Source organism: Ranitomeya variabilis, chromosome 2 (assembly GCF_051348905.1).
Source record: "Ranitomeya variabilis isolate aRanVar5 chromosome 2, aRanVar5.hap1, whole genome shotgun sequence".
Classification (NCBI taxonomy): Eukaryota; Metazoa; Chordata; class Amphibia; order Anura; family Dendrobatidae; genus Ranitomeya; species Ranitomeya variabilis.
The window spans coordinates 55,295,826-55,317,375 of record NC_135233.1 but is presented as its reverse complement, the minus strand read 5'-3'; positions in this window follow the sequence as shown (position 1 = coordinate 55,317,375).

Here is a 21,550-nt window from a genome sequence, read left to right as displayed (position 1 = left end):
TCTGCGGTCCCTCCTTCCACTAGGCCTCCACTGACCAGACCACTGCTGCCCGTGTACCCCTGGAACCAATTATAAAGTGCCTACAGCCAGCCCAATTTAATTATGTTAGGCCTTCGAAGCCTGTCTGCGGTCCCTCCTTCCACTAGGCCTCCACTGACCAGACCACTGCTGCCCGTGTACCCCTGTAACTAATAATAAAGTGCCTACAGCCAGCCCAATTTAATTATGTTAGGCCTTCGAAGCCTGTCTGCGGTCCCTCCTTCCACTAGGCCTCCACTGACCAGACCACTGCTGCCCGTGTACCCCTGGAACCAATTATAAAGTGCCTACAGCCAGCCCAATTTAATTATGTTAGGCCTTCGAAGCCTGTCTGCGGTCCCTCCTTCCACTAGGCCTCCACTGACCAGACCACTGCTGCCCGTGTACCCCTGGAACCAATTATAAAGTGCCTACAGCCAGCCCAATTTAATTATGTTAGGCCTTCGAAGCCTGTCTGCGGTCCCTCCTTCCACTAGGCCTCCACTGACCAGACCACTGCTGCCCGTGTACCCCTGGAACCAATTATAAAGTGCCTACAGCCAGCCCAATTTAATTATGTTAGGCCTTCGAAGCCTGTCTGCGGTCCCTCCTTCCACTAGGCCTCCACTGACCAGACCACTGCTGCCCGTGTACCCCTGGAACCAATTATAAAGTGCCTACAGCTAGCCCAATTTAATTATGTTAGGCCTTCGAAGCCTGTCTGCGGTCCCTCCTTCCACTAGGCCTCCACTGACCAGACCACTGCTGCCCGTGTACCCCTGTAACTAATAATAAAGTGCCTACAGCCAGCCCAATTTAATTATGTTAGGCCTTCGAAGCCTGTCTGCGGTCCCTCCTTCCACTAGGCCTCCACTGACCAGACCACTGCTGCCCGTGTACCCCTGGAACCAATTATAAAGTGCATAGAGCCTATTTTTTAATTTAATTTAATATTAATAAAGCCAGGATGAACTACGATATACCACGCTATGAGCTACCCAGTTGACAATTCTTTTGCGAGAAAAGCCATCCCACCCCTCCACCTGCATGTTAAAGACCGCATTGTCCTTGCATTCTGTCAATTTGTCAGTCCAAAGGTATACCTGACAACAGACACATGGACCTGTAGGCCTGGCCACGGAAGGTTACGTGTCCTTTGTGGCTCAATGGGTTAATGTATTGGATGCATGGTCCACACAGGGGACAGCCTGCAAAGTCTGTCTGCAGTCCCTAATTCAAGTTGGCCTCAACTGAATAAAGCTGAGCTTCAACCTTCAGTTCCAAATTACCATTTTTAAAAATGCAATTGGCTGTTCCGGCCTACTAAAGGTGTCTGTCTGCCCCTGCCTGGTGTTGTCCTCAACTGAATAAAGCTGAGCTTCAACCTTCAGTTCCAAATTACCATTTTAAAAAATGCAATTGGCTGTTCCGGCCTACTAAAGGGGTCTGCCCCTGCCTGGTGTTGTCCTCAACTGAATAAAGCTGAGCTTCTACCTTCTGCCTCTTACTAACTGCTGTTTTTTAAAAAAATTGGCTGTTCCGGCCTACTAAAGGTGTCTGTCTGCCGCTGCCTGGTGTTGTCCTCAACTGAACAAAGCTGAGCTTCCACATTCTGGCTTTCGCCCTATACTATCAGATATTAAACTGCATTTGGCCTACTAGTGTGGTTAGGCCCTTGAAACAGTGTCTGCTGCTCTTGGGTTTGCTACTCCACTGAACAAAGCAATGCCGCCTGTTTAGTCCTGTTACCAATTTTGAACTGCATTTAGCCTACTTTATTCTTTGGCCCTATATCTGTTTCCTCCTCATCCTGCCCATTGCCCAGCCACTGCTAGATGAGTCTGCTGGTACATTGACCTAGACCACTACATTCCCCTTATACTCTACACAGCCAGAATCTGACCCTGCTGAAAGTAAGGTTCCCCTTCCCGCATGTTATACCACCTTACACAGGGACAGAGAGGAAGGTGCAGATGAAAGTGCAGGTTCCTTCATCAGGTGGGGGGGCATACTCGTTGGCGACGTCACTGGCACAGGGCCCCTCAGAGTACGCAAAAGTGTCGCTGCTGGTGGGAGGCGCCCCCGCCATGCAAACACACCGCTGTACTTTGAGGGGCCCTGTGCCAGTGCCAATGCGAACGAGTGGGCCCCCCCTGCTTGCTCAGGATCACAGCACTTGCAACGTTGAAATACTTACCTTTCCCTGCAACACCGCCGTGACGTAGTCCGCATTTCCTGGGCCCACGAAAAACTTGAGCCAGCCCTACTCCCCCCACAACTTTTGCCAAATGACCCCCAATTCCCTATGCCCAACTATTATTATAAAGTTAATTAAGATTGACAAGCTTCAGAAACAAGAATGGATGTTTTTGGCATTAAAATGGGCACTGTAGGTGTTTTCCTGGCCTCCACTCACTGCCGACTATGCTTCCCCATTGACTTGCATTGGGTTTCGTGTTTCGGTCGATCCCCGACTTTTAGCGATAATCGGCCGACTGCACTCGACTCGACTCTGGACAAAATCGGGTTTCACAAAACCCGACTCGATCTTTAAAAAATGAAAGTCGCTCAACTCTATTCTACAGTGTCAGGTTTCCTGTACATGGTACAAAGGTGGACACAGAGTGAAGAGAAACCCAAGCAAAAACAGTACGAGGGTCCCTTCATGTCCAACAGTGAATTTATGAAGAGCAAGACAATTATCATTGAGCTCCTGTTGTATGACCTTCGAAAAAAAATGTTTCAGTGGTGTGCAAATTCTCTTGTGTTGGTGTACCTCCATGCAGGTGCACATAAGTCATGTCCACCCCTGATATGGTGGAAACACATACAGCAGCACACAGAAACTCTGTAGTTCTCCTTTATACTGGGGGAGATTCATGCTATGTCCAAACAGGACTTGTCTGCTGCAGAAAATATGCTGTATATCAGTACTGTCATGGTGTGACTATGAGATAATAGATGTGCACCTATATTGACCCTCAGGCTGACTATCCCTGTCCCAGGAGATTATACCCCTGAAGGTGGAGACACCTGAGCCTCATTCCTTCCTATGCTTCTAAATAGCTCTAATCTATACAGTGGAAATACGGGGAAATACAAAACAAGACAGGGTAGAAACGGAAGCACACTCACACAACACTCTCTCAGGGAAATATGCAGAGGAATATAAAGTGTACAGCCTGAGAGGCAACAAAGCTATATAAATATAGCTAGGGGAATAGGAAAGGGTTAACCAAACATCGCTCGCAACAGCTTTAGAAATAACCACTAATAGCCAGGATGTGTCCAACTCTCCAGACCAGGATAGAGAACTATTGCTGGCCTTACCTAGACAGTGGTGACAGCTTAAATAGGGAAAGAGCAGACACAACTGGTTATCCCGCTGCATTTGACCACAGGCTACCAATATGCTAACTTCAGCCAAGGTTTAACTCCTTCTAACCTGCCTAGGACCTGGAGCACTAGAAGTTGAAGCCCGAGTCACTCTGTGCTGACCATAGCTGTCTATTCAGTTACAAGGAGGAGTGTCTGAATCTATGGGATCCACAGAGCCTGACCCCGCCATGACGAGTACCATGCGAACATACTAAAAAAAAGTGTCATAATTCTGTTTCAATAGCCACAAACAAAAACCAACTTCCATGGCTTGCACTTCATTAATATAGTTTTTGACACTTAGTCAGCTAGCAAGTCCAACATTTTGGCACAAAATATTGGAGGAAGCTAACTGAGGATCATACCAACGATGACTTTAGGTCATTTACTTATAGCAATAAATAAATCCTTGGGTGTAATACTCCATTTTCCCTGCTAGCTTCTTTCCATCTCTTTATTTCCTGGCAGAATAGTTCACCTTGCTCTTCACTCACAGCTCCCAAATTTTCAGGAAAGTAGTCAAGGTGGGAATGGAGGAAATGCACTTTCAAACCCATCAGGCAACCTAAAGCTTGAAATGCTTTCAGCATTCGTCCGACGATCTTTTTGTAGTCAGGATCTTTTTTATTGCCTAAAAATTTCTCTACGACCTCTTTAAATGCAACCCACCCTTCTTTTGAGGATCTGTCATGGTATTGACAAACTCTTTATCAGCTATAAGTCTTCTAACGCCTTTTTTTTCTTTTATAAGATTATTGTGGGTAATACCTACCTTTCGGACTATCCCTACGTTTTGCTATTATCACCAGTACAGTATTGTTCTTCTTATTCAATATATTTGGATACAAAACTTTCTTACCGATTTTATTTTATGACATGTAATATATATTTTTTACAGAAGGACTTTGTAAAGTACGAAGAAAGGTCATTGTGGATATGTTTTATGACTGCTCAAATTGTTCCAAGATATGTTTAGATGTTGGCAACAATGCAATGTCATGTGGTCAAATATGATGTAATGGGAATAAGAACTTTTAATCAATGTTAGAAGCTTTGAAAGACAAAAGGTAACATTCTTCTCTGTTTTATTTAGAAAACTAATGCAATACTAATATAAAAGCAGAGTGACTACGTAAAGGGGTATTCCATTTCCTGCAAGTAATAGCTAATTTTTTTTAAAAATGAAAAGCTTTTACAAAATTTCTGTTTTTACAATTTCTGCTTGCTGTAATTTAATATGCATAATGCAACTTGTCTCCTACTAAAGTGAGCACAGTGTACACAGCTGATAATCAGAGGTGTGGGTGGGGTTATACAGAGCTCAACCTCCAGAGAACAGGCAGAGCTGCAGCAGATAAAATAGTGATTTTCTCCAAAACTACAGCAAACAGCCCAGTAAGTGATACATTGCAGGAATCCAAGTCTCTGCCCATACATGATACTGCTCTCAGATAGGGTAGGAAAAACCTGGTGATAGATTCCCTTTAAGGACATTTAATGTCTGATTTGCTGAAAGTCTCCTTAATAGGAACTTGTCATGAGGATTTTACACCGCAAATATGGCTTATATTTACAGGGGCTTTCATGCTGATTAAATCCTTACCATAACTGTATATATCAATTTTGCTTGGACGTACTTCACTGAAACAACAGTGACCTGTCAGTTAGACACAGGTGGAAGGCAGAGTGTGAGGAATATAGAGAGAGATCAGGAGAGCTGCAAGTGCTTTGGGGTGGAACATTGCACTTTCAGCTCATTTGCATATGATTTCAATGCTGGATTTCCCAGAAACGGGAAAATGGATTTTTACGCTCAAGGTATTGATTTCATTAGCATGAAGGCACCTGTACACACATGCCAATAGTTTGAGATAGCAAAATCTCATGATAAGATCTCTTTAAGTTCTGTTTACTTATAGAGCTGTACAATAAACCTTAGCCATCTGAAGTTTTACTTCCAGTGTGTACCTTTTTGCTTGGCTATCTGGATATCCGCTTTCCACACTATTCATACCAATTCTGCGTGTGGGACTAGACCAATCACTAGAACGGTGGTTTAGAGCAGTAAAGAAGAGTTTGAATACTGTGGTGGTCTCACTTGTGCCGGAGAATCCATGAAATGTCTACAAGACTGATGGAGACCGTCGAGCAATGGCAGACAAAGACAGAAGAGAGCCCCTGTACAAGAATAATATATGGGCCCCTTGCAGTTCAGTAGTTCATCATAATGCACAATTCCACGTGCTTTCAAGGTGATTGTGGGCAGCTCTACCTCTTTGGCCCTTGTTCGGCTGCACAGGTTGCACCAATGATATGTACATACTGCGGTCGACCGGGCCATGGCACTCGGTAGCCAGGCAGGCAGTCTATCAGGGATGTCACAGTGGGGATTGCCCAGCACCATGGCCTTGACAAGACAAATGAAAAGGGAATATTAACAGGGGATAATAGTTTATGGTTGTATTGCGACATCAGCTGAGGTGTCTGGCCAGGAAAGGCCAGAGCTGCAAGTGGGGTCCCCAGGGGAAAGAAGCGGAAAGAAACAAGGAGGCGAAGGAATTCAGTCCTTTGGAGATTCAGCAGCTTGTGAGCTGATCTGTACTCCCTGCTTTTCTATTCTGCAGCAGCTCCAGCCAGCATACATTGCAAGCCCGCTTTGGAAGCTGTACTCTCGGTTACAGCTCTGAACTCTCTGTAATGTGGTGCTGCAGGGGTGATCAGAAGACCTGCAGTCCCTCTGGTCTCCAGATTCTGCTCCCAGCCTATGGCTCTGTTGCCCTGTTCTCATTGTAATCCTAGGGTGAGCTTTCCATAGCTCCAACCCCTGGAACCTCCATGTGCTCCTTCATCCCTTTCTCACACTGCACTCTGCTCTTACTCCTCCCCCAACTGGAAGATGCAGTCTCCCTACAAACTAGGGGCTTGTGCTCCCCCTTCTGGTGAGGGATCAGACTTGTGTGTGGATGTGTGGTTTACTAAGTGTAGGGAGCTCCATTTACTTCCAGACATGATACCACCACTGGTTAGGGAGGAGATACCATTGTGGCAGCCTAAACGCAGTGGCGCCATATACACCCTGCAATCAACTATGCACAACTACTGGTGGATAGGTGAGAAAAGTTTTTCATGGGATAAATCAATTAAAAGGTGCTTTGGTCTAAATATATTATCACCTATTCAATTGTTAGATCCGTTTGGGTTCCATCGCGAAAATCCTCACCAACCACCAATGGTCAGGAGGAATACAATGGAGTATCTGGTCAGATATGTACCTACCATCTATCCAAAGTCATTGGCATTGAATATATACAAACATAGGGCCCAATTCATGAAAGGTTTCACACCAGAATTCTGGCATAAAAGCTTTGAAAAGTCATAATATTTAGGTGCAACTCGGAGATGAACCTAAAATTTGCAACTTTAGCGTTTTCAAAATGGGCAGAGCTGGGGCAGGACAAGGGTGCGGCAGCTGTGTGATGCCACAGCTTGTCTAATTCTTTAGGAGCTGTGGCGTTCTGTATTCAGGAAATCTCACTCAAGTCCATGACTGGAGTGAGATTTTTGGGGTAGTGCATAAAGGCACACACCACTTATTAGACGCTCCAGATTCACCTCCTGACTCCAGCATGACCCCTCAATTGGGCCCATAGATCATAGATTCCTCCTGGCTTCGGACATGTGGCCAGGGAAGAATGGGGGCACAAGTCCTCCATTCAGGTGAGTTTGTTTGGGTCCCAGTGGTGACCCAATTATTAGCTATCCCGTAAACTGATCTTCAAATACTATTTGGGAATTGCCCTGAGAGAGAATAGTACAGTAAGGAAGTGTCTGGAAAATAAAGCAGACCACGATTCAAAGAATGGAAGAGCCCTTTTAATTTGGCTAATGGTTATACTATGATTCTGAGACAACAGTTCCTTGTTCGATGCCAGAGAATAAAGTACAGTTTCTGTGCTAGAATTAGAGTTATGTATACAATCACTGCTGTCTAACAAATTAAAATTCTGGAGGATAATAATTATCATTTTTCTCTGTTGCTGCATATTTAATGCACAACTTTAGTAACATTTATCAAACAACCAGACTCCGGGGAAGGAGGAACCAGAGCTTACAGTTCGATTTCTCTTTACACACAGCCTACAGGCTCATCAATGCTCCGTCTGTCTGAAGCTCAGTAACGATGATCCTGCACATTCAGCACTTAGGACGGCAAACCTGTCTATAATTGATTGACACGAGCAATTCAAGATGTAACCACCAAAACCAGCTCAGCGATTTGCACTGTTCTCCGGTCTATGTCTGCTCTCAATGCCTTTCAGTATTTATTTGTCCATTTGAAAATCCCTTTATTTGAAGAAATGGTGGATTTGGAATTGATCGGGGACGTTGACCCGCGAATGAAAAATAACTGCTGAAGAACCACACATGCTAATGTGCTGCGTCTTCACGTCTCAAAGAGGAAAAATCAATAGTAATAACCCGATTTGAAGAATAACATTTAACATAGTGAATGTGTCTCTTGGTTCGGTGAACACCTCTTTATATTTTACATTGTAATATATGTTAAGGCTATTGCTTTGCAAGATGGAGAATTTATGATTAGAAATGTATGAAATCTAATTAGTTTTTTACTTATCCCAGCATTTCTGATAAAAAATAAAAAATAAAGCAAGTTTGTATATATATACAGTCCCGGGTTACAAATTAGATAGTCAACAAGCTAAATCGGGACTGTAGGTTTGTTTGTAACCTAATTTTGTATACAAGTTGGAACAGGGCAACTAAAAAACCTAACTTATACTAAAGTCACCGCTGATGTCTAAGGCCACCTCGCTGCTCGTTTCACGCCATTGGGTCCTCTTCTTTCCATTGTAGTACGCCGCATCCCCGGCCTCTTCACTATAGGTCAGGACTTCCGGTCGCACCCTTTCCCCAGAAGTCTCGGTGTGACCTAATTATGATATACTGTGACTTCCGGACAAAACTTTATTGATACAGTCGTGTGGAAATGCACTAAAATGTATATGCATTTTTTACCTGCAGATTTTCTGCATCTAACGCAAGTCTAAAGGAAAACTCTGCACTTAGAACTCTGGGTAGCCGCGAGAGGAAATGACATGTTACGGACTTAAGAAATGCACCGCAGGTCAGGTTACGCAACATGAAAAAAAAACACAGTGGGCAAGAAATTCTAGAATTCCCATCTACTTTGCTGTAACTGTCAGGGTAGGTGCACACAATCAGTAAGCAAGCAAGTGTCCAACCCATAGCGGCCAGATGTTACAGCATAGTGGATGGGATTTCAAGAAATCTCATGTCCACTATATGTCCAGAGATGCCCGTGGAGACGGACATGCAGCACGTCTCTCCAGACTGCAGCATGCCAATTTCTATTACAAGAGAAATTTCGCCAATAAAATGTGTTGGACATGATGAATCCGCACGGTTCAGTGATCACATGCAGATTCACCTGCGTTTAACAGACGGCAGCGCTTTGGACTCAGAGAACATGTGAAGCATCCAAAGTGCTGCCACTTCCAGATCGTGTGAAAATACCCTAAGACGCTATGTTTTTTTGCACACCAAAAATATGCAACAACAAAAACTCACCAAAAACTCATTGCATTAACTTAACTGAAGAGTCCTAATTCTTTTAGCAGCTTGGATAAAATGTGATTGACATAAAACGTGAGTACATAGGGGAAAAATATCCTCTCCTCCATATAAGCAATGTATATTTGCTATTCATAGGTCTCAAAGGGCTTTTATATGTGGGAACAACAAACACAGAACAGTGTTAATTGGTTGTGCATATAATCAAACACAACTCAGTTTATTGCTCATCCATATTTTATGTCAGGCTCGTTACTTTCAACCTTTACACTTTTATTCCATTGTCTTTTTTTGTGATTGTAATAAATTAGTTGCTTCATTTTTTTTTTTTATAAAGGGCATTCAATTCTCTTTTAATTCAAGGCTTTGTGTACATAGAGGTTTGTTTATGAGGTTTTGGATAAGAAACTGAGCAGAAACTCTTTAAAAACTCAACGCTCCTCAAAAATGTGAAGGTTCTGCTCTGAAAACTCTGCAAAAAGACTTTGCAGCACATACGCTCATTGGTAAAAATTAGTCTTTTTGCACTTAAAGGGTATCATAGGCATTTATAGAATGCTGGTTGGAAATATTTGGGGTTCTCATAATCTACTAGTCTAATGTTTGCAGTCAAGAATAAAAAGAGACAAAAACAGAAGAGGTCATGAATATTCTATTGGAGTTAGTCTTCATTCACACACCCGTGTTCAGATACATACAAGAAAGAATGGTACCAGTGTCATCCATGTTTTAGATCAGTGTTTTTCACAGATGGATAAATAGAAAAATAAATGAGAAAGTTCTGTCTCTTGCAATGTTGAATATGGACAGCACATAGATGGCACACGGATATCAACCGTGCTGTATGTGTTTTTCGTGGGCCCTTAGATTTTATATCGTGGAAAAACAGACATATCTCCGAGACTTTTGCTCAGACACGTGATCCATGAAAAGGCATGGAAATAAGAACAGCCCCATAGACTATAATGTATGTAAAAGTGGTATTTTGAACGCGAAACGTGCGTCGGGGTACGTGGCCGAGGCAAAGGCAGGACCAGTCACCTTTATGGGTAATTATCCCAGGTTTCATTTCATATGATTCTACACTAATTATGATACTGTGGCAGGGTGTATAGCATTACATTACTGGTAATTATTTTGTGACTATAATGTATGTGTTGTTTTTCAGGAAAAACACAGATAGAACACAGATGTCTGAATGAGGCTTTAATGGAAGAGCATTCTCCCAATAAGTGGGGACACATAGCATAACTAGCCAGTGGAAATAATTTGGGACTTCAGGTGTCAGGGTTTATCTATCCTCCGTGCGATGTCCTTGTTTTTCATTGACAGCACAAAAACCCATTATAGTCTATGAGGTCATTCACGTGTCCAATTTGTAATGCGTTCACACGAAAGAATTTAGAGCCATGTCTCAATCTGGTCTGGTTTTACAGGCAGAATTCGCCTATTCAAGTGAATTGGTTTGCAAAAATGTCAGAAAGCAAACGGATCATGGATGCCATGTATATGCCGTCTGCTCTGATTGCTAAGTGAAACCTTCCGATGGGCTGGGCAAGAATTGTGTAAGAAAAAAATCAAACGACGCACGGATGGCAACCAACAACACATGCGACAAAAATTAGGCGATCACATAAATGAAAAATGATCAGTTTTTGCATTTCCAAAGCTGGACGCAAAGAAGAAAAAAATAAGAAAATGTACTTTTGGTACAGTATGCTACAATATTAAATATTACTATCTGCGGTGTATGATCTTGGATGTTCAACAAGGAAAACTTTTATAATGCTAATCGATTTCTGTTGTGTATGCTCGTTCTTTGGGTTAATGGTCTTTTGGCTTCTTAAAAAGAGGTTGTTCCATTTCAGTAAATGATTGTCCCCAACTGCAGGTTTTTATAAAGAATCAATCTGAATCCTACTCACTTTCCCCAAGTCCACAGGTTAGTGTCCGCCGCTGCTCCTCGAGTTTAGCATTAGCTATGGCGCTCATGTCATGTCGACAACATGGCAGCCAATCAGTGCACACAGCGTCTTTGAAAGCGACGTTCTGTTAACACTGGCATACCGCTGAGCTCACTGATTGGCTACCACGCTGTCGACAAGATGTCTAAATAGAATAAATAAGTACTGACTCGTTTAACGCTGCAGATCGTCTAATGTTAACGAACTTTAAGCAAAAGACTAAAAAAAAGTTTAAGGAGACACCGAACCTTCTAATCTGCTTTTACTATGCAGTTTAATCTTATCTATTGACAAACCAACAGAGTGGAAGGAGTAAAAAGAGGAAGGAATGTAAAAATATAAAATATAAAAATGTTGAAAGAATGACAGATGGGCACATAAGGAATGGAAAGCCATATATTAGACCAAGACCACAAATAAGCTAACTAATAAACAATAAATGGTATGTCATTATTTCATTGGCAAACAAATTTACAATCAAAAGTTAGATTAAAAAAAAACACGCGAGACACAGACATAATAATATGGCACAATACATAGCGGAATAGCGGCAGTAGATGCATCAGTATATACATAAGCCTAGATGGCAATAAAGGAGATTTATTCACAGTGCATCGCAGGGTGAAAATATAATTATACATCACAGAAACATATAAAGCAACACATTGTATTTCACATAAAATAAATATATAATATGAAAAGTAATAAATAATCTATATGTATGTACTGTGCTCAAAGTGTCTATGGGTCTAATATATCAAATAAGGCAAATTAATAAAAATGAAGATAGTAAAAATAACCTGGTAGAATACAGAAAATGAATGCTGCTCTTCTGCCCTGCACTGCAATGCATGTTTCGCCTTTGCTTCCTCAGGGAGTGATGATCATCCTTATTAAATGGGGTCTGACTGTCTAAAAAGACTCTTAAACAACCACCAAGTGACAAATATTTACCGATCAGGAGTCATTTAACACTGCAGATCGTCTACTGTAAATGCACCTTAAGCAAAAGACACAAAAATCTGTTTTTACAATGCAGTTGAATCTTATCTATTGGTGCCTGGTAGCAGTCATTTTGAATGATGGAATAAACTGACTATAATGCTCATCGATGAGACTCAAGACGGAAGGTCCAGAAAAATACCTGCATTTATGTATATAGAAAAGCTTGGTTGGATCTGAAGCCAAGATGCAGCCCACCACTACCATGCTTGATCTCTGTTACTTAGGACTTGTGCAGATGACTGTATTATCAGTCCGACTGCGATCCGACAAAACATCTCACTTGGACCAGTGTTATTTTATGGGGTCGTGCAGTTGTCCAATTTTTTCCTTAGACAGAGCTGGTCCAGGGAAAAAAAATCACAGTAGTTTGATCCGATAATTAGATCGCACTCAACCATTCAAGTCAATGACACCATGGAAAACATTGGACTGCACTCTGATGACATTAGAGTGCAGTCCGGTTTCCAGAGTTTGATCAGAGTGTGATTGGCATAATCAACCCGATTCTCTCGGATGAGAGAACATATGCTCGTGGGACCCTAGCCTTCGCATGATAGCTGTTGGTGTTTGAAGATTTAATCTAAACTATCTATATAGCCAAAATCTATTCTAAACCATTCTTGCGTTCTTGCACCAGTCAATCAGTCAGTGTTTGGCCCTAATGTAAATTATAGATAAAGTTTCTCTTTTGAACATGGAATTAAAATAACAGGCAAGTTACTATCTAGTGTTGACAGAGATTAAAGGAAAGAGTATCGAAAACTAAAGTAGATTTCCTGTGGATTTATGAAAGTAGAACCAGGTAATGAGAACTTGCTCTGTGCATAAATGCATTTCCAATACCAAAAATACAGTCATTGTAATGCACAGTAAACCACAATGATTATCCAATTATATGCAGAAGCCCAGGAGAAATAATTATAGATGAAAGATGATCTGAGACCGGAGTAATATACATAAACTTCCATTGAAAGAAATCTGTAGATCATTTATTTATGAAGGTAAGCACCTATCAATGACATCAGATAACCCAGGAGAAAGGGTACAATACATGCTGTTACTTCTTGACAGCTTGTAGGGAGTTAAAATAAAATGGTAACAAAAGGGGTAATAAAAAAAGAACTCCACCAGGGAGCTGGAAACGTATGTAGAAGATGTAATAGGTTCATTACTAGCGTGCGTGCACTTTATAGCAGCAGCAATGATAGGTAATATAATAAAGGCAATACAAGGTAATATAATTGTTAATATATATGAAACACAGAACGTTGTATCTTGCTGAAAGAAATAGTACTGATAGTTGTGATCAGTAGCTGTGCATGGAATTGCTGTAGTCATCCATGTACACAGTTCACATGTTCATCAAAGAATATTGGGCCCGATGCAGAATTTCAGCTTGTGATCAGAATCATCAGCCGTCAGAAATTTTGAAGCAGTGACAGACGGCTGATATGCGCCAGTATAATACTGGAACGCCATTGTTGAGTGGTTATTTAAAAAATGACTGTGGTCACTACACCAGTACCCCCTGACACAGCTATATGTGAAACGCGCGTTGGGGTATTGGGCAGTATTGTCTGTTATAAGTTCATGAATTATGGCTTGTGTTGGGTAATTTGTTTTTCTACTGCTGGACATTGCTAGCAGCTCTCTTAGAGTGGTTTATTCGTAAATCAGGGGATCTTTAATTATGTTTATCATCGTACTTAGTTGTTTAATCTTGTTTTGAGTTCCTACATTATGTTTTCCACTATCTTGTATAAGAGCTTGCATTGTACCCTCACTGCCTGATTTACCATGTTATATACTTGTTGATCACAAGGACTATACGCAGAACCAGCGAGTGACAGAGTAATGTCATACAGAACTGTATCGGCATGTATATTGATTTTATCATGTCTTATCTATATTGCCCAGGTATTGTGTTTTTAATCCTTCTTGGTCTAGCGATGATGAGATAACTGTGCCGACCATGTCCCAATCTACACAGCAAAGCTGTTAAACAAGCCGCAGTGCTGCAACTGATGTTAAATTCTAGTGTATAAAACGTGAGGAGTATTTGAGGGTATTTATTATAGGACAGGCACATAAAAGGTATAAAAAAGCACAGCTACATAAAAACAAACAAGATGCACATAAAAATGAGATTTTAATATGCTATATGATATATTCTCTTTGAGGTTCTACAAGTGTTCAGGGTAAAGTCAGTTTCTCTAAGATATTATCTATAGTTTATATGATTTATATAATTATATACTAAATAATAGCTTGTTATCATTTAGGAATATGGCAGTTTTAGTGTTTTTTTTACCGGCATAAAGATCCGCTATAATTGATAAGTAAAAATCCACACAAATTTACTATAATAATGTAACAAATAGATCAGGCATGGATCAGACTATTTGCCGCATGCCGTCCTCCGAGACACTAAAGACATGTTGCCTGCCACAGACTGTAATTATCCTAAGCCGCATTCATATATTGTAGTGGCGACAGGTATCACAGGCCTGCCCCACGCATTGTGTGTATTGATGGTGAATAGTAATTATAGTTATTACCGCCGATATCCCTTCTTATATGTTTTTCTTATTTTAAGTGAATTTCTGTAATCTCAGTTATACAAGTCAATCATCTGCTCCTGGTGACCAACTTTGCATCCAGACCTCATAATGCAGGAGAAATAACTGCGATAATTGCTAAGTCTGCAGTCCCTCGCCATCAGTCTTGGTCCCTGTCGTCCTCCACTCCTCCATGTATGTTTAGGTCATTCCCTATAGTGGAAACATCTCTGAAGCCAGTAAATAATAATGGCAAATTATCACTGTCTCGAGCATTGTTGTTACTACCAAGTCAATGGTGTCCATTGATCCGTTGTGTTCAGCCATGATGCTGTTCTTAGCATAGACTTTGTCATATCAGAGAACCTGTCACCGGGTCAAAAAGTGGCCAGTCATTGCTCTTCTGTTACACACTATGCTCGCTTTAGTATGCAGTTTGTTTGCTTGTTTTTATTTTAAATCTGCCATACATTTCTAGCACGGTGGCTCAGTGGTTAGGACTGTTACTTTGCAGCATTGGGGTCCTGGGTACAAATCCCACCAAGGACAACATCTGCCAGGAGTTTGTATGTTTTCCCCATTTTTGCGTGGGTTTCTTGCCGGGTCTCCGGTTTCCTCCCACATTCCAAAGACATACTGATAGGGAATCTAGATTGTGAGCCCCAATGGGGACAGCGATGATAATGTCTGTAAAGCGCTGAGGAATATGATGGAGCTATATAAGCAAAGGGTAATAGAGATATAGACCTTTTTATTTAGCTCCAATTTTTATGGCTCTTACAATTAAGCATGGCTAAATGTTTTTTTTTTTTTTGGGGGGGGGTTATTTCTACCTTTTATATTCACTTTCTGTGCCACATCTCCTTGGTAAAGACCATAAACGAAACACTATAATAAAAGGCCTATATCTCTCCATTAGGTGGATTTAAAAACAAACAAACTAACAAACAAAACTGCATACTAAGCAGCATGAATAAAATAAGAACAAAAAATGATGACTCTAAAGCTGGTGACAATTACTCTTTAATGCTTCGTGGACAAAACCATATGGATGGGGTCTGCATGGCAGCACATGGAGTCCCTGCCATTCTTTATTATGGCACCTTAGGCATATGTAGCGCCCCCACTGCCGCAGGGCCGAGGGGTACCCGGTACCGGGCCTCTGAGTCTCTGTTCTGGGATTGTCACGGTGGCTAGACCCGGTCCGTGACCCTGCTGAGGGGCGTACAATGAAGGTGTTGGTGGGGGGTGATGTAATGGTGCGGTGCAGGTCGCAGTAAATAACGAGGACACCAGGTTGCAGTCTCTTTACCTCTTTACTGAAGGCTTCAGGATCCTCAGTCCGGAATACGGTTAACCGGGCTGCGCAAGTCCGGCTGGTCCGATGGCACCTCCAGAGTTCCCTTTGCAGGTGGAAATCTGTGCCTACCTTCTAGCGCTTGTGTGTTGTGGTCCTCCCCTGCTGTGCTTACGGGATAGTCCCCACAACTGTTGTGTCTGTTTCTGAAGTTCCCTCACAACTCGATTCTGATGTTCTTCTTCTTCCCCCAGATGATATGGCTAGGACGCACCCGTATGACGGGTAGGCTCGGAGCTCTTCCTGGACCCTAGTGTCGCCCTTCTCCTGTTGTTGCCCCCTGTGTCTTCATAGGTGATTTGTGTGAGACAGCCCGCCTATAGCTGACTGTCCTGCCGTAGGTTTGAAGTATTGCTTGGAGCCTAGTACTTCCTCGGCGTTCCGGCCACCGGCTACGCGCCTCATTAGGATGTTGCCTCGTCTTACAGCACGACTCCTACTGGTATTTCTCCTTGTTGCGTTGATCTCGTTTCTCACTCAGCACAATAAACCTCGCTTCTTGTCCTTTCTTAGGGCACCGCCGTTATCTCGTGCAGGCGCGGTCCCGTAACGTTCTCTCCCTGTTCGCTAGGCCTCCGTCAGGATCCCACCCCTGACAGGGACCCCCCTGAGTCTCTCCCCACAACACCCTCTGCCACAGGATGTTGCCTGTTCGATTCCCAGTCAGCTTCTGACTAACTTCCTATCTAACCCCCAGTTTTACCGGACTGTGAGGAGTGGCCTAATACATAGCACCCTTAGCTCCCCCTGGAGGCCAGACTGTGAAGTGTATTGGTGTCTGTGATACCTGGTCAGGTGAACTCCTTCAGTGCCATCAGACGTACCATAGCCCCCCTTAGCGGCGGAGCATCAGTACTGCAACGACCTGGACTCTGGGGCGCTGCACTCCCCCCGGTTAAATCCAGTACTCCTGGACTGGGAAGAAAACAACAATACATGTCAGCAAAAAGACATACAATTTTGGAAATGCAATAACAATAAGTAAATTTGAACAGAGCTTCCATTTATGGGAGGTGAGGACACTTGAACGTTACAAACCTGGTTAAATATTTTAAATAACATACTATAAATAACTTTTCTTACCCAACCGGGTATTCTACTTAGTGCAAATTTCTGAACAATAATTTAACATTGCCTTTAAGGACGTACACGCTGAATCCACTAAAGACCTTCTTATAAAACATTATAAGGCTAGTCAACTTTTCCTTCATTTTCCACCTTTACATCTGCAGGACCGCCTGTCTATCTGCCCCAGGCCTACTGCCTCTCGTTCTGTTGCAGGACCGCCCCTTTCCGCCCGGGCCTACTGCCTTTCTGCTACTATACACAGTATAGAACTTATCTTCCATCTCTCAGTTCAGGATCACCGAGCCATCTCTGTATGGCTCCTAGGAGGACTCACCGATTAACCCCGTCTGGGTTCACTTCCTGTCCTCATTCTTCTAGCAACATCATTAAACATTTCTCACAATTAACTAGCTCACTACATATAACCTTTTTATACGTAAGAATTATTAATACTTTCTTTTAAAGCATCATCATTCTTTAAGTGCTATCGATGAACATTCCCTTTAAGAAGGAACCAAGTCTCTATGAGGTAGTGCAACTTCTCAAGCTGCAAATCCGTACGCAGCAAGGACTCCGGTACTGCTTCCAGGAACAGCCTCTTCGCAAAGAGTCCTTTCTTTTATAAAACCAGTAGAGGGCACCTTTAAGAAGGTGCAAACTATTTACAAGGAGTTTGTAATCATGCAGTGTTCATGATCCAGCAGTTCTTTCCACAATGATAAAACAGGAAACAAAAACAAAAAGCAGAAGAAGGGATCCCGGGTAAACAAAGGGATCCCTTTAAGAGTTACCCTGACCGGGTCATAGCAGCAAGAGGACAAACAGATAACTATTTACATGTTCGGAAGATTAGAACATTTACTTGAACCACTCAGGAGGCAGCACCGGCGGAGGCAACCCCTTTGGGTATTGCCCGCCGCCTGGTACTGCGTAAGGGGGAGTGCTGTCCCATCTGGGGGTCTGCGTACCCACCGTCTTCCGTTCTGAGGCAGCTGGTGCACTGACCACCTGAGAAGACGCCCCCTTGGCCACGACAGTGGTTGAGGTGACAATGTTGCAGGTCGTGGTTTTGATGATGATGTACGTCGGAGTGACCTCGGTTGTCTTGGTGATGATCATGGGCTGACCACAAGGGGGCACCTTTGCTACGGGGGTCAGCTTCACTGGCACCTTAGTCGGGGGTGTCACGAGGTTTTGCTTCTTATGGACATTCAGGGCGAACCACCCCTTTTCCCCAAAGTGCCTGGTGTAGGTAACTTCGTCCCCCAGGTAGAGATCCCGGTCTGGGTGGCCCTCTCTGAGATGAGACTCCACATCCCGCCGGTTGACAAAAACTTCAGCGTACAGGCCCGGCTCTTTTATAAAGCCCCAGCCTCTGCGGAGCTTGAAGGCGACAACGGTGCCCTGCCTGCGTGGGGCCTGGTGAGCGATGGGGTCCTTGCGGGCCCGGTCCTTGACCGCCAAGTCCTTTTGGTGGTAGGCCTCTAGCCCGGCCTGGTACGCCCTTTCCTTCTCCTCCCACTGCTGTTCCAGCTGGACCTGGTATTCCTCCCAACTCAGGGCCTGCACCATCTCCCCTTCCCGTGTCTTCACCCCGGGGAACCCCATGAGGTTGGGTCCTGGGTTCACCAAGCGGCACACTGTACGCTCCGCATGGACCTCACGCAGCGGGGTAATTGGTGGAATCGGGGCTTTCAAGAAGTGTTCCATACCCGTTGTCTCCTCCCACGGTAACAAGCGCTGGAGTCTATGGGTCCCAGGGAGAGGGGGTGCCGCGACGGGGCCTATCAACAGACCCTCAGCCAGCGGGACAGGGTCGGCGGACTCACCAGTTGGTGCGTGCCCCTCCTCCTCGGTCGGCTCCGCTGGCGGTATGGTCAATGGGAGCGTCGGCTGGGGTTCCGGCAGCAACGCAGGGTCCGACGTTAGAAGGTCCTCCGCTGGCGCCTCCGTCCGCAGCTGGAGGAGTTGTTCGATCAGGCCCTCCATCTCCATTTGCAGGAGGCCGCCCCCATTCGCGGAGAGCTGGCCGCTGGGCTCATCCGGGTGGCTGGGGGAGTCTTCGGCTTCAACCCCGCATTCCTGGTCTGAGCGACTCATCATGGCGTCCTCCGCATGGGTCGCTTCCTGGTCTTTTTCCCGCTCTCTCCTTCGTGGGCGGTTTCGTTTTCTCTGTCTCCGCCCACCATTGAGAATCAGGAGGCGGATCTCGGCTGCTGACGGACACGTCCTCATGGTGCAGAAATATTTAGACTGGGCGGCCATTGTCTTTCGCGCTCTTCAGCTGGTCCATGCCTACTCCACACCCCTCTTCTTCTCCTGCGCTCTCCTCAGCGCTGTAATGGCGGCAGTTTTTGGCGGCAAGTGGCACTGCACAGTCCTTGCAATAAGTCACAGTCCAAGCACAACAAGTCACAGTTCCAAGGCACACATGACCTGATTCTTCAGGCTTAAGTAGATCCTGTTCGTGACGCCAAGTTGTAGTGCCCCCACTGCCGCAGGGCCAAGGGGTACCCGGTACCGGGCCTCTGAGTCTCTGCTCTGGGATTGTCACGGTGGCTAGACTCGGTCCGTGACCCTGCTGAGGGGCGTACAATGAAGGTGTTGGTGGGGGGGTGATGTAATGGTGCGGTGCAGGTCGCAGTAAATAACGAGGACACCAGGTTGCAGTCTCTTTACCTCTTTACTGAAGGCTTCAGGATCCTCAGTCCGGAATACGGTTAACCGGGCTGCGCAAGTCCGGCCAGTCCGATGGCACCTCCAGAGTTCCCTTTGCAGGTGGAAATCTGTGCCTACCTTCTAGCGCTTGTGTGTTGTGGTCCTCCCCTGCTGTGCTTACGGGATAGTCCCCACAACTGTTGTGTCTGTTTCTGAAGTTCCCTCACAACTCGATTCTGATGTTCTTCTTCGTCCCCCAGATGATATGGCTAGGACGCACCCGTATGACGGGTAGGCTCGGAGCTCTTCCTGGACCCTAGTGTCGCCCTTCTCCTGTTGTTGCCCCCTGTGTCTTCGTAGGTGATTTGTGTGAGACAGCCCGCCTATAGCTAACTGTCCTGCCGTAGGTTTGAAGTATTGCTTGGAGCCTAGTACTTCCTCGGCGTTCCGGCCACCGGCTACGCGCCTCAGTAGGATGTTGCCTCGTCTTACAGCACGACTCCTACTGGTATTTCTCCTTGTTGCGTTGATCTCATTTCTCACTCAGCACAATAAACCTCGCTTCTTGTCCTTTCTTAGGGCACCGCCGTTATCTCGTGCAGGCGCGGTCCCGTAACGTTCTCTCCCTGTTCGCTAGGCCTCCGTCAGGATCCCACCCCTGACAGGGACCCCCCTGAGTCTCTCCCCGCAACACCCCCTGCCACAGGATGTTGCCTGTTCGATTCAAAGTCAGCTTCTGACTAACTTCCTATCTAACCCCCAGTTTTACCGGACTGTGAGGAGTGGCCTAATACATAGCACCCTTAGCTCCCCCTGGAGGCCAGACTGTGAAGTGTATTGGTGTCTGTGATACCTGGTCAGGTGAACTCCTTCAGTGCATTCAGACGTACCATAGCCCCCCTTAGCGGCGGAGCATCAGTACTGCAATGACCAGGACTCTGGGGCGCTGCACATACATCTCGGGCAAAAATGAAGAGACCACCACATCAAAACCCTGCCATGGGCAGCCCAATCTCCAGACCTGAACCCCATTGAAATCCCCTGGAATGTAATCAAGAGGATGACGGATAGTCACAAGCCATCAAACAAAGATGAACTGCTTACATTTTTGCCCCAGAAGCAGTGTGAAAGACTGGTGGAAAGCATGCCAAGACGCATGAAAGCTGGGATTAAAAATCATGGTTATTCCACAAAATATTGATTTCTGAACTCTTCCTGAGTTAAAACATTAGTATTGTTGTTTCTAAATGATTATGAACTTGTTTTCTTTGCATTATTTGAGGTCTGAAAGCACTGTTTTGTTTTGTTTTTTTATTTTGACCATTTTTCTTTGTAAAAAATAAATACAAAATGTATTGCTTGGTACTTCGGAGACACGTTGTCAGAAGTTTATAGAATAAAAGAACAATTTATTTACATTTTACTCAAAAATATACCTATAAAGAGAAAAATCAGACAAACTGAACATTTTGCAGTTGTCTCTTAATTTTTGCCAGAGCTGTAGTCTCTAGGCTATGTTAACACCTTCAACCGTTGCTAATTTTTATGTGCTAAAGGTTTGCATACTTTGCAACAACCCATGATAGCTAGATAGATAGATAGATAGATAGATAGATAGATAGATAGATAGATAGATAGATAAACATTTGTGTATGTGGTGATATTAAATGTGTATATTATTGTAATTTTTTAATTTTAACTTGGGAAAAGAGGGTAATTAAAATATTTAGGGAGTTTTTTCATTAGTTTTTTATTTTAATCTTTTTTTTTCTTTTGCGTTTCACTTTTTTTTAGCCCCTATATAGATCTTGAAACTGGGATTATTTGATTGTTTACTTCAGTGTTGCAGTATATGGTGGAATTAATGATCTCCTCATCCTGGGCTTCATAGGAGCATAAAGATGGCAGCAATGGGCCCCATCAGTAGGCCT